Below are 14,502 nucleotides of genomic sequence, written 5' to 3' on the forward strand. Positions count from 1 at the left end.
TCGGCCGGTATGCCAAGTTTCAGGGATCTATGTACATGGACTCCACGATTACTCTGTCCACCAACACTACCAAGAATATTTTCATTGACCCAATATTCTGCCTTCCTGTTATTCTTCCCAAAGTGCGTCACTCAGGTTTATCCGCACTGAACTCCATTTGCCACCCTTCACTCCAAACCAGATGTTTATCCAAGTCCCACTGCAACCTGCAACATTCTTCCACACTGTCCATGACTCCACCGACTTTCGTTTCATCAACAATAGAACACAATGCAGCGCAGAACACGCGTTTCGGCCCTCAATGTTGCGCCGACCTGTGAACTAATCTATCCTCATCCCTCTACACAGTCTCATCATCATCCATGTGCTTACCCAAGGATTATTTATATTTCTGTAATGTGGCTGAATTAACTACTGTGGCAGGCAGGGCATTCCAAGTCCTTGACTCTCTGAGTTAAGTGCCTGCGTCTGACATCTGTCTTAAATCTATCAGCCTCAATTTGCAGTTATTCACCCTCATACAGTCTGATGTCATCATCCTAGGAAGACTACTTTCACTGTCTACCCTATATCGTCCCCGATAATCTTGTATGTCTCTATCAAATACATTTTAGCCTTCGTCTTTCCCATGAGAACAGAACGCAATCTCTCAGCCTTTCCTCATGAGACCTTCCCTTCAAACCACGCAACACCCTGGTAAACTTACTCTGCACATTTTCTAATGCTTCCATATCCTTCTGGTAATGGGGCGAACAGAATTAGAACATAGAACATAGAACATAGAAGAATACAGCGCAGTACAGGCCTTTCAGCCCTCGATGTTGCGCCGATCAAAGCCCACCTAACCGACACTAACCCACTATCCTCCATATACCTATCCAATGCCCGCTTAAATACCCATAAAGAGGGAGAGTCCGCGACTGCTACTGGCAGGGCAATCCATGAACTTACGACTCGCTGAGTGAAGAACCTACCCCTAACATCAGTCCTATATCTACCCCCCCTTAATTTAAAGCTATGCCCCCTTGTAATAGCTGACTCCATACGTGGAAAAAGGTTCTCACTGTCAACCCTATCTAACCCCCTAATCATCTTGTACACCTCTATCAAATCACCCCTAAACCTTCTTTTCTCCAATGAAAACAACCCCAAGTGCCTCAGCCTTTCCTCATAGGATTTTCCTACCATACCAGGCAACATCCTGGTAAACTTCCTCTGCACCCGTTCCAGTGCCTCCACATCCTTCCTATAGTATGGCGACCAAAACTGCACACAATATTCCAGATGCGGCCGCACCAGAGTCTTATACAACTGCAGCATGACCTCAGGACTCCGGAACTCAATTCCTCTACCAATAAAAGCCAGTACGCCATATACCTTCTTCACTGCACTATTTACCTGGGTGGCAACTTTCAGAGATCTGTGTACATGGACACCAAGATCCCTCTGCTTTTCCACACTACCAAGTAGTCTCCCATTAGCCCAGTAATCCATCTTTTTATTACTCTTACCAAAGTGAATCACTTCACACTTAGCTACATTGAACTCCATTTGCCACCTTTCTGCCCAGCTCTGCAGATTCTCTATATCCCGCTGTAACCTGCCATATCCTTCCTCACTGTCTACAACACCTCCGACTTTCGTATCATCCGCAAACTTGCTCACCCAACCTTCTAACCCTTCCTCCAGGTCATTTATAAAAATGACAAACAGCAATGGTCCCAAAACAGATCCTTGCGGAACACCGCTAGTGACGGCACTCCAAGATGAACCTTTGCCATCAACTACTACCCTCTGTCTTCTTCCAGAGAGCCAATTCCTAATCCAAACCTCCAACTCACCCTCAATGCCATATCTCTGTATTTTCTGCAGTAGCCTACCATGGGGGACCTTATCAAACGCCTTACTAAAATCCATATATACCACATCTACCGCTTTCCCCTCATCTACCTCCTTAGTCACCTTCTCAAAGAATTCAATAAGGTTTGTGAGGCACGACCTGCCCTTCACAAAACCATGCTGACTATCCTTGATCACATCATTCTTATCCAGATGTGCATAAATCCTATCCCTTACAATTCTCTCTAAGACTTTGCCCACAACAGAAGTGAGACTCACTGGCCTATAGTTACTAGGATTATCCCTACTCCCCTTCTTGAACAAGGGAACCACGTTTGCTAGCCTCCAGTCCTCTGGCACTACTCCTGTCGACAAAGAGGACACAAAAATCAAGGCCAATGGCTCTGCAATCTCCTCCCTTGCTTCCCAGAGAATCCTAGGATAAATGCCATCAGGCCCAGGGGACTTATCTATTTTCACCCTTGCCAGAATTTCCAACACCTCTTCTCTACATATCTCAAAGCCATCCATTCTACTTATGCGTGCCTCAGTATTCATATCGACAACAATGTCCTGTTCCTGAGTGAATACTGACGAAAAGTATTCATTCAGCGCCTCCCCAATCTCTTCAGCCTCCACACGCAACTTCCCATTACTATCCTTGATTGGACCTATTCCTTCCCTAGTCATTCTTTTATTCCTAACATACCGATAGAAAGCCTTGTTCACCTATAGAAAATAATGTTCCAAGTGCAGCTGCACTAGCGTTTTGTATAGTTCTAGCACGACATTATGGCTCTGGAAATCAATCCCTCTGGTAATAAAACCGAACACAATATATGCCATCTTGACAGTACTGTCAACCTGGGTGGCAACTTTCAGGAATCTATGTACATGGACTCCAAGATCACTGTGCCCATTCACACTGCCAAGAATATTTCCATTGATCCAGTTTTCAGCCTTCTTGTTAGTTTTCCCAAAATAAATCACTTCAAATTTAGCTGCATTGAACTCGAATTGCACCTCTCAGACTAATTCTACAGTTTATCCAAGTCCCCCTGCAACTTACAACCATCTTCCACACTGTCCACGACTCCACTGACTTTACCGTCATTTGCAATCTTACTAACCCATCCACTTATAACTGCGTCAAAGTCATTATAAAAATGACAAACAGCAGTGGTCCCAAAAGCCACCCTGTAATTTACTTCAACAGCCTACAATGTGGAACGTTATCAAAAGCTTGACTGAAGTCCATGTACACTACTTCAACTCCTATATCCTTATCCACGTGCTTCATCACATTCTCCAAATACTCAATGAGTTTTGTGAGAAATGACTTGCCCTTGACAATACCATGTTGACTATCTGCAATCAACTTATTGCGTGCAAGATGATTATAAATCATACCTCTTACAATCCTTTCTAAGTTTTTTTTTCCTGCAATAGTTGTAAGGCTCACTGGTCTATAATTACCTGGGTAATCTCTACTGCCTTTTTGAACGAGAGCACAATTTTGGCAATTCTCCACTAATCTTGTACTAAGAATATAATCAATGACTGCTCAAAGAGCAACGCTAAATGCTGCAACGTCTCCCCAGCTTCTCTTAGAATCTTCGGATCATCCCATCTTGCTCAGGTCATTTGTCTACTTCCACTACTTCTTGAATTGATAACACCTCCTCCTTACTCAACTCGATCCTTTCTAGTCTAATATCCCACATCAGTCTTTTCTCCATGACAATATTCTCCTTTTTCCAGAGTGAAAACAGTTGGGGAATATTCGTTTAGCACGTCTCCAGTCTCCAAAGTATACAAACAAAACTTCTCAATTCTGTCTTTGAATGGCCCTATCCCTACCCCAGTAATCCTTTTATTACTACATACCTATAGAAAGCTTTCGGGATCTACTTCATTGTACCTGACAAAGACTGCTCACCTGATCTCATTGTTCCTCTTATCTGTCTTTAAATACTTATAAGCAAATCTGTAACTCTCCATCGCCTCATCTGAACCATCTCGTATCAACGTCACATAAGCCTCCTTCTTCCACTGAACAAGAGATGTAATTTATTTAGTAATCAACGGTTCCCATACATTATCAATTTCTCCCTGACTTATAGGGGCATAATTATCAAGGACACACAATACACGTTTCTTGAACCAGCGCCACATTTCGATTGTCCCATCCACTTACTTTTGCAACTCCCTTCTATGCATTCGAAGTCTTACCTAATCGCATTATAGTTGCCCTTCCCTCATCTATTACTCTTGCCCTGTGGTATGTACCTAACGCTTTCTGTTGATACACTAACCACAATTGAATTATGGTCATTTTCTCCAAAGTGCTCGCCGAACTCTAACTCAAACATCGGGTCTGGTACATAATTAATCACCAGATCCAGTGTAGCCGCCCCTCTTGAAATTTCTTCGACATACTGTGTCCGGAAACCCTCCTCACACATGAGACGAAAACCGATCCATCCGACGTACCAGAGGTATAGCGTTTCCATTCAATCTGAGGACGTTTGAGTCCCCAGAATGACCAAACTGTTCCTTTCACTCCTATCCAGAATCGTTTGTCCCAACCTCTCCTCCGCATCCCTAGAGTTCTGTGGAGTTCCAAAGAAAACTTCCAGCGGTATGGCCTCGTCTGTCCTGTTCCTTACCTAATCCCATACCGCCTCAGTAGACTTATCCTTGTCATAATTACTTTCAGCTACCGATATGTTGTCCTTGACTAAAAAAGCCACACCTCCCTATATTTAAACACCTCCTCTGTTCTCAATGAAGATTTCAAATCCTGAAAGCTGGAACTCCCATTCCTGACCTTGTCTATCCATGTCCCCAAATAGCCACAATATCGAAGTCCAGTTAGCTTTCCATGCTGCAAGTTTGCACACCTGATTTCGGATTGTTCTTGCTTTGAAGTAGGCACACTTTTAATCAGGTTGCTGTCAGGTCAGCACATTATTGTCTCCGTGAATTCTTCTCCATGCCCTGCCTACTCTCATCCTCGTGTGCACTCGAAAGAAACCTCAGGAGACCATTCCCCTCCTCAGCTAGTTTATCCGAATACCACCAGAAAATGTCCTACCCAGGACATTCATACCCATCTACTTCAAGTAATGTCCGTCCAGCTTGTGGACTAGAACATAGGTCATAGAACAATACAGCACAGAACAGGCCGTTCGGTGCACGATGTTGTGCTGAACATTTATCCTAGCTTAAGCACCCATCCATGTACCTATCCAACTGCCGCTTAATGGTCACCAATGATTCTGACTCTGCCACGCCCACAGGCAGGGCATTCCATGCCCCCACCACTCTCTGGGTAAAGAACTGGTGGCAGCAGAAAGATAATCTCCAATTTGACTTCCAGTATTGTCAATTGTTACCGTTTTATGCACAGTAAGACATGCTTAACAAATGCAGGTGGGAATCAATCTTTTCTTACATGAAAATATTCGTTGAGGTGATGCTTTTGCTCCTTCAAACCCTCGCCCTATCACATCTTTGCTGTCTATGTATCAGGATTCAAACACACCTATTCTCCGAGATTTCACCCCATCCAACGATCAGGAACCCTGCTTTAGGTCACTCTTCCAATTTCACTGAGGCATTTGGCAATCAAGAACTCGCATTGACATTGTTCAGTATGTGCAGTTGCAGTCAATGTTGTTGGGCGAACGACACGCAATCCCACAATTAGGACTTTAAAACCGGTCGATCCATTTACATTCTGCTGTTTTGAGATCATTGCTCACGAAGCAGTTTTTACTGGCATGTACCTGGTATCACTGAAACATCAGGCTCAGGAAAAGAACACAATGCATTATTCAGCAAAGGATTTTCTTTTAGAAAAGATCACTTTCTCTGATCTAATTTCAATGGAGGAGAGGAGGTTGTAAGGATACATGATTGAAATGTGCTAAGAAATGAGAGATAAAGGCATTTTCGGTTGAAAGAAATGTTTCCTCTCGGTCAAACACCAAGGGATGTAGACTAAATGTAAGATGCAGAAAGTTTTCAGTAGATGAGCATTAAATACTTTATTCACCAGTGGTGGTGGATAAATCTGCAACTCATTGTGATGAAATCAACACAACGTTCTGAGGTATTCAGTCTGTATTTGTGATGCTAAGGCATACAAGGCAAAGTCTGCATGCCCTTGGTGGAGTGGAAAGGGGATTTGAATTGTTCAGTAACAGGCCGGTGTGGTTGGTGTAGGCGTCCCATGTAGTCAGTGTTTGGCGATAGAGTATGCCCAGAATATGCATGTCCTTGGTGGAGTGGAAAGGGGATTTGAATTGTTCAGTAACGGGGTGGTGTGGTTGGTGCAGGTGTCCCAAAGTTTTCCCTGTAATGATACACAATTTCGTGTTCTGTTTGCAGATGTAGGGGAGGCCACATCGTGAGCAACAAATGTTATCTATTTTATCCATTGCACTGGTCGTGGTCTCCCAGGTTGAACCCCTTGCAGCATCTCCAGCATCTGCAGTCCTCAGTTTCTCCGAGATGATCCCCTTGCAACCACATAAAAATAACATACCTGCCAATTTCAAACTATGCTTCAAACTCGTTTATCTTTTTTCGTATACTGTGTCTGTTTAGGTACAACACTCTCACGCATGCCGTGACTGCTCCTCATCTTAGAATTGTACACGGAATTGCTGTTCTGGAAATAGATTCCTTCCACTTTCAATAGTTTCTGTCCTATTACTGGTTGTGGAAACCTTAACCCATACAAAACCCTCCACTTCTTGAGGTTTGTCACATAATGTTCGATGCAACTGAAACCAACACCCATAGTTTACTTTGCACTGCTTCCTACAGCCAACGTTCCCACAGCCACGAAGAAAGCTGGGTAACTGTTCGAAGGGCGGGAAACAGTCAGTGCATGAATCTCCTGTGGTCTTTCCGCTGAAAACAAAAACATGATATATTCGACTCTCTAACTCACTTCTGGGTATTTGTTTGTGTACTTCAAAATACACTTCGAACATCTTGATTAGATTCCAGTCTTTAACTCACTGCTGTTTATCTGATATTGTGTCTATAAAGAACCACGAACCATTCTGTTAGGTAATACGCTGTAACATAAGCCCTGTCATCTTAACCTCATGTTCCTTCCACAACTGCCTGTCAAGAATGGTCAATTTTCTCCTCACTGCTGGCGCTGCGGCATTTCCAATAAGCACCATGGAAGTTAGCAAAATTTATTGAATCGCTTCTCGTCGATTCCCGCACAGGTTTCCGACTCAGTTGGTATCCACGTGGCTCATGTCCAGGAGTGAACATCTCTGCAGCAAATTGCACGGTTAAAGTAACGGGGTGGTGTGGTTGGTGCAGCAAATTGCACGGAAAGTGGCATCTCGAACCGGCCCCGAGGTCAGAGCATGCTCACAATGTGATCTGTCGTTCTCGGATTGTAATGCGACCTCCGGTTTTAGGGTGGAGAACATTCTTTGGGACCCTTATTCTGCAAAACAGACACAGTGACTGAATAAATGCTGCACGGTTTGATGTGGAACACGGCCTGCTCAGCTTTGTGCATTTTCCCTGTAGTCAGGTGTGTTTCGTGTTCCGTGTAAACGTGAAAGTCGTCCTGTTTCGAGCAATGTGTGAAATCATTTAGCAAAGCAAGAATCGAAATTGTAGTAATGTCTAGCAGCTCATGGTTATTTGACCGAAGTGTCCAAGTGTCTCTGCTGTCAAGATCGCGTTCGCCTCCCGCGCGGAAAATCGCAAACAGCTCTGCTGTTCCAAAGCGATTTGTGCTTTTACTGGAACCGAATGGAGACTATTATTTCATCGCTGTTGTGAAACAAAGTCCTGCGGTGACTCGACTCGTCGTTATTTGGTTTTCTGTCCAATGGGAAAATCGTTCCAATGAATTTCGGTGTCATATGTTATTGAATTTCTCCCATTTCCTTCATTTCCGTCCTGGAGTCATCAGAAGGAAAAGGTAATCTAATCGAGACTGTGAATGGTGAAATTCACTTTTTATGGCCCGTTCTTATGATGTTCTTTCCATCTCTCTTTTCAGCATTGTCTGGAAAGTGGTGGTGCACTAACGCTGCAGTATGTTTGAAAGAGTAGTTTGGAATTGCCCTGTTGTTAGTTGTGAGATTACTTTATGACTCATGCCCTCGGACTGTGACACATTTAGCATTCATGCATCTCTCTGTCTGAAAATGCATTCGGCATGCCAGTTTTGTTTGTGTTCCGTGAAAAATGCTTTCTGTTTTGCGATTCGCTCAGCAACAGGGTTTCTGAGGTAACTTCGAGCAGCAAAACTCCTCAATTGAGGTCTGGGAAAATTTCACGGAGTATGGTCAGTCGGGGCAAAATTAAGGAAGTCGTTCGTATCTGCAGTGTTTCACAATACTACCTTTCCCGTGAGCAGTCGAACAGACTAAACGATTGTGCCACAGACTGCGATGGAAAACTCCGCTAAAAAGTAATCCTTTAAAGCCAGTGTTAGCAACAAGACGTTATGGGGGTACACGGCGTGGAAACAGATATTTAGGTGTATCTCATCCATGCTCACCACATAACCAAAATTAAACAAGTCCCGTTCCCCAGCATTTGGCCCCAATCCCTCTAAACCCATCCTGTCCAGAAACTCATCCGATTACCTTTGCAATTTTCTGAGTGTAATAGCCTCCTCCACTTCCTCTGGGAGCTCATTCCATACACGCACAACCTTCTGTGTGGGAAATGTGCCTCAGGTCGTTTGTCAATTTCAGCCCACTCACCTTAAACCTATGCTCTCGAGTTTTCAACTCACCCCAAATTGGGTAAAACACAGAAATACTCAGTTTACAACCCTTCCATAAGATCATATCGCAGCCGTTACGCTGCAGGGAAAGTCGTCCCAGCTTATTCCACCTCGCCCTACGGTCCAAACATTGACGAAATCATTGTCTATATATTGTCATCAATTTCACGTGTCTTTTTTAACGTTTTCAAGATGTCAATTACGCTGGACAACAACGAGCGATTGGAAACAGAAAGGTGAAACGGAGAATGGCTTCAACTTTCAGTGCTGGATGCCACTGCGCCGCAGGGCGGCGACCGCGGCTGGTTTCTGTAGTGTAGTGGTCATCACGTTCGCCTAACACGCGAAAGGTCCCCAGTTCGAAACTGGGCAGAAACTGCTTGGTTCGTCAACTGCAGCCTTTTACATGCACAAGAACGGAGCTTTCTTGCTTGCTTTCCCATCTGCAAACCTGCCTTCGAATTTGCTTGAAAGAATCTGCTCTCGTAGTGAAATGTAAGGCAACTCCATTTAATTACTGTGTAAAGCATTATAAAGTTTTTCTCCAACCTGGTTCTGATGCATATGCCATTCTGTTTGAGAGTGTCCTTGCCGCGTTCTGATCCTTCCACGAAAAGCAGTACCGCATTTGCATTCCTTGCGCAGGCGGCCCGGTTCAAAGGCAGGGAAGAAGCTGCTGCGCAGGTGTCACAGCGCACCACGGATTCCTGAACTTGTCTGTCTGTCAAATGTACCCCAAAGTCGTCTCTGAAAGGCCTCATTTGGAAGCTGTCTGTCGTTATTCAACGCGCGAGAGTTGGTACCAGATTCCTGAATCATATTTTGGGGCAGTTCGCACGTTAGTGGCTCATTCAATCAGCAACAGCAATGAAATAATTTACACTCTCAGAGGAACCTTTGAACCTGTGCTTTCATAGCGCCGCTAATATTAAGGTGCGCCCCGAGATCTAAGCCATGTTGGAACTGAAACGGAGGAATCGACAGAGAGGCTACAGAATGACATCGCATCCATTTGGTTTTCTTTAAATCACTGACGAGCAGGAAAATGTAAAAGGGGAGAGCGAGTGGGGAAGTGAGGCGGTTGCAGCTCTGGTAAAAGTCCTTCTTTGTGATTCACTCCGCAAACAGAGACTTGAAGGTGACTCAGAGGCGTGTGAGCTCTTCACATCGAGATCAGAAAGCACTCAAGGGCAGTTAGCACCTCTTCCGGAGTGGGGGTGGGGTGAGGTAATTACCTTTTGACTTCTGTCACTATGTTCAGAAACTGCCTTTTCGATTGACTTGAACAGAAACTGCATTTCCAATAAGCACCATGGAAGTTAGCAAAATTTATTGAATCGCTTCTCGTCGATTGCCGCACAGGTTTCCGACTCAGTTGGCATCCACGTGGCTCATGTCCAGGAGTGAACATCTCTGCAGCAAATTGCACGGTTAAAGTAAAAGGCACGGAAAGTGGCATCTCGAACCGGCCCCGAGGTCAGAGCATGCTCACAATGTGATCTGTCGTTCTCGGATTGTAATGCGACCTCCGGTTTTAGGGTGGAGAACATTCTTTGGGACCCTTCTTCTGCAAAACAGACACAGTGACTGAATAAATGCTGCACGGTTTGATGTGGAACACGGCCTGCTCAGCTTTGTGCATTTTCCCTGTAGTCAGGTGTGTTTCGTGTTCCGTGTAAACGTGAAAGTCGTCCTGTTTCGAGCAATGTGTGAAATCATTTAGCAAAGCAAGAATCGAAATTGTAGTAATGTCTAGCAGCTCATGGTTATTTGACCGAAGTGTCCAAGTGTCTCTGCTGTCAAGATCGCGTTCGCCTCCCGCGCGGAAAATCGCAAACAGCTCTGCTGTTCCAAAGCGATTTGTGCTTTTACTGGAACCGAATGGAGACTATTATTTCATCGCTGTTGTGAAACAAAGTCCTGCGGTGACTCGACTCGTCGTTATTTGGTTTTTTGTCCAATGGGAAAATCGTTCCAATGAATTTCGGTGTCATATGTTATTGAATTTCTCCCATTTCCTTCATTTCCGTCCTGGAGACATCAGAAGGAAAAGGTAATCTAATCGAGACTGTGATTGGTGAAATTGACTTTTTATGGCCCGTTCTTATGATGTTCTTTCTATCTCTCTTTTCAGCATTGTCTGGAAAGTGGTGGTGCACTAACGCTGCAGTATGTTTGAAAGAGTAGTTTGGAATTGCCCTGTTGTTAGTTGTGAGATTACTTTATGACTCATGCCCTCGGACTGTGACACATTTAGCATTCATGCATCTCTCTGTCTGAAAATGCATTCGGCATGCCAGTTTTGTTTGTGTTCCGTGAAAAATGCTTTCTGTTTTGCGATTCGCTCAGCACATTACGAGTTAACAGGGTATCTGAGGTAACTTCGAGCAGCAAAACTCCTCAATTGAGGTCTGGGAAAATTTCACGGAGTATGGTCAGTCGGGGCAAAATTAAGGAAGTCGTTCGTATCTGCAGTGTTTCACAATACTACCTTTCCCGTGAGCAGTCGAACAGACTAAACGATTGTGCCACAGACTGCGATGGAAAACTCCGCTAAAAAGTAATCCTTTAAAGCCAGTGTTAGCAACAAGACGTTATGGGGGTACACGGCGTGGAAACAGATATTTAGGTGTATCTCATCCATGCTCACCACATAACCAAAATTAAACAAGTCCCGTTCCCCAGCATTTGGCCCCAATCCCTCTAAACCCATCCTGTCCAGAAACTCATCCGATTACCTTTGCAATTTTCTGAGTGTAATAGCCTCCTCCACTTCCTCTGGGAGCTCATTCCATACACGCACAACCTTCTGTGTGGGAAATGTGCCTCAGGTCGTTTGTCAATTTCAGCCCACTCACCTTAAACCTATGCTCTCGAGTTTTCAACTCACCCCAAATTGGGTAAAACACAGAAATACTCAGTTTACAACCCTTCCATAAGATCATATCGCAGCCGTTACGCTGCAGGGAAAGTCGTCCCAGCTTATTCCACCTCGCCCTACGGTCCAAACATTGACGAAATCATTGTCTATATATTGTCATCAATTTCACGTGTCTTTTTTAACGTTTTCAAGATGTCAATTACGCTGGACAACAACGAGCGATTGGAAACAGAAAGGTGAAACGGAGAATGGCTTCAACTTTCAGTGCTGGATGCCACTGCGCCGCAGGGCGGCGACCGCGGCTGGTTTCTGTAGTGTAGTGGTCATCACGTTCGCCTAACACGCGAAAGGTCCCCAGTTCGAAACTGGGCAGAAACTGCTTGGTTCGTCAACTGCAGCCTTTTACATGCACAAGAACGGAGCTTTCTTGCTTGCTTTCCCATCTGCAAACCTGCCTTCGAATTTGCTTGAAAGAATCTGCTCTCGTAGTGAAATGTAAGGCAACTCCATTTAATTACTGTGTAAAGCATTATAAAGTTTTTCTCCAACCTGGTTCTGATGCATATGCCATTCTGTTTGAGAGTGTCCTTGCCGCGTTCTGATCCTTCCACGAAAAGCAGTACCGCATTTGCATTCCTTGCGCAGGCGGCCCGGTTCAAAGGCAGGGAAGAAGCTGCTGCGCAGGTGTCACAGCGCACCACGGATTCCTGAACTTGTCTGTCTGTCAAATGTACCCCAAAGTCGTCTCTGAAAGGCCTCATTTGGAAGCTGTCTGTCGTTATTCAACGCGCGAGAGTTGGTACCAGATTCCTGAATCATATTTTGGGGCAGTTCGCACGTTAGTGGCTCATTCAATCAGCAACAGCAATGAAATAATTTACACTCTCAGAGGAACCTTTGAACCTGTGCTTTCATAGCGCCGCTAATATTAAGGTGCGCCCCGAGATCTAAGCCATGTTGGAACTGAAACGGAGGAATCGACAGAGAGGCTACAGAATGACATCGCATCCATTTGGTTTTCTTTAAATCACTGACGAGCAGGAAAATGTAAAAGGGGAGAGCGAGTGGGGAAGTGAGGCGGTTGCAGCTCTGGTAAAAGTCCTTCTTTGTGATTCACTCCGCAAACAGAGACTTGAAGGTGACTCAGAGGCGTGTGAGCTCTTCACATCGAGATCAGAAAGCACTCAAGGGCAGTTAGCACCTCTTCCGGAGTGGGGGTGGGGTGAGGTAATTACCTTTTGACTTCTGTTACTATGTTCAGAAACTGCCTTTTCGATTGACTTGAACAGAAACTGCATTTCCAATAAGCACCATGGAAGTTAGCAAAATTTATTGAATCGCTTCTCGTCGATTGCCGCACAGGTTTCCGACTCAGTTGGTATCCACGTGGCTCATGTCCAGGAGTGAACATCTCTGCAGCAAATTGCACGGTTAAAGTAAAAGGCACGGAAAGTGGCATCTCGAACCGGCCCCGAGGTCAGAGCATGCTCACAATGTGATCTGTCGTTCTCGGATTGTAATGCGACCTCCGGTTTTAGGGTGGAGAACATTCTTTGGGACCCTTCTTCTGCAAAACAGACACAGTGACTGAATAAATGCTGCACGGTTTGATGTGGAACACGGCCTGCTCAGCTTTGTGCATTTTCCCTGTAGTCAGGTGTGTTTCGTGTTCCGTGTAAACGTGAAAGTCGTCCTGTTTCGAGCAATGTGTGAAATCATTTAGCAAAGCAAGAATCGAAATTGTAGTAATGTCTAGCAGCTCATGGTTATTTGACCGAAGTGTCCAAGTGTCTCTGCTGTCAAGATCGCGTTCGCCTCCCGCGCGGAAAATCGCAAACAGCTCTGCTGTTCCAAAGCGATTTGTGCTTTTACTGGAACCGAATGGAGACTATTATTTCATCGCTGTTGTGAAACAAAGTCCTGCGGTGACTCGACTCGTCGTTATTTGGTTTTTTGTCCAATGGGAAAATCGTTCCAATGAATTTCGGTGTCATATGTTATTGAATTTCTCCCATTTCCTTCATTTCCGTCCTGGAGACATCAGAAGGAAAAGGTAATCTAATCGAGACTGTGATTGGTGAAATTCACTTTTTATGGCCCGTTCTTATGATGTTCTTTCTATCTCTCTTTTCAGCATTGTCTGGAAAGTGGTGGTGCACTAACGCTGCAGTATGTTTGAAAGAGTAGTTTGGAATTGCCCTGTTGTTAGTTGTGAGATTACTTTATGACTCATGCCCTCGGACTGTGACACATTTAGCATTCATGCATCTCTCTGTCTGAAAATGCATTCGGCATGCCAGTTTTGTTTGTGTTCCGTGAAAAATGCTTTCTGTTTTGCGATTCGCTCAGCACATTACGAGTTAACAGGGTTTCTGAGGTAACTTCGAGCAGCAAAACTCCTCAATTGAGGTCTGGGAAAATTTCACGGAGTATGGTCAGTCGGGGCAAAATTAAGGAAGTCGTTCGTATCTGCAGTGTTTCACAATACTACCTTTCCCGTGAGCAGTCGAACAGACTAAACGATTGTGCCACAGACTGCGATGGAAAACTCCGCTAAAAAGTAATCCTTTAAAGCCAGTGTTAGCAACAAGACGTTATGGGGGTACACGGCGTGGAAACAGATATTTAGGTGTATCTCATCCATGCTCACCACATAACCAAAATTAAACAAGTCCCGTTCCCCAGCATTTGGCCCCAATCCCTCTAAACCCATCCTGTCCAGAAACTCATCCGATTACCTTTGCAATTTTCTGAGTGTAATAGCCTCCTCCACTTCCTCTGGGAGCTCATTCCATACACGCACAACCTTCTGTGTGGGAAATGTGCCTCAGGTCGTTTGTCAATTTCAGCCCACTCACCTTAAACCTATGCTCTCGAGTTTTCAACTCACCCCAATTTGGGTAAAACACAGAAATACTCAGTTTACAACCCTTCCATAAGATCATATCGCAGCCGTTACGCTGCAGGGAAAGTCGTCCCAGCTTATTCCACCTCGCCC

General features: G+C 44.7%; 2 non-coding genes across 2 annotated transcripts; both read left to right on the forward strand.

The window, feature by feature from the left end:
• Nucleotides 1–8,928: 8,928 nt before the first annotated feature.
• Nucleotides 8,929–9,001, forward strand: trnav-aac (transfer RNA valine (anticodon AAC)). Its single transcript has one exon. It is a non-coding gene; the product is annotated as a tRNA-Val (tRNA).
• A 2,808-nt stretch (nt 9,002–11,809) lies between these two features.
• trnav-aac (transfer RNA valine (anticodon AAC)) lies at nt 11,810–11,882 on the forward strand. Its single transcript has one exon. It is a non-coding gene; the product is annotated as a tRNA-Val (tRNA).
• Nucleotides 11,883–14,502: the final 2,620 nt, after the last annotated feature.

This window comes from Chiloscyllium punctatum, unplaced genomic scaffold, assembly GCF_047496795.1.
Source record: "Chiloscyllium punctatum isolate Juve2018m unplaced genomic scaffold, sChiPun1.3 scaffold_156, whole genome shotgun sequence".
Lineage (NCBI taxonomy): Eukaryota > Metazoa > Chordata > Chondrichthyes > Orectolobiformes > Hemiscylliidae > Chiloscyllium > Chiloscyllium punctatum.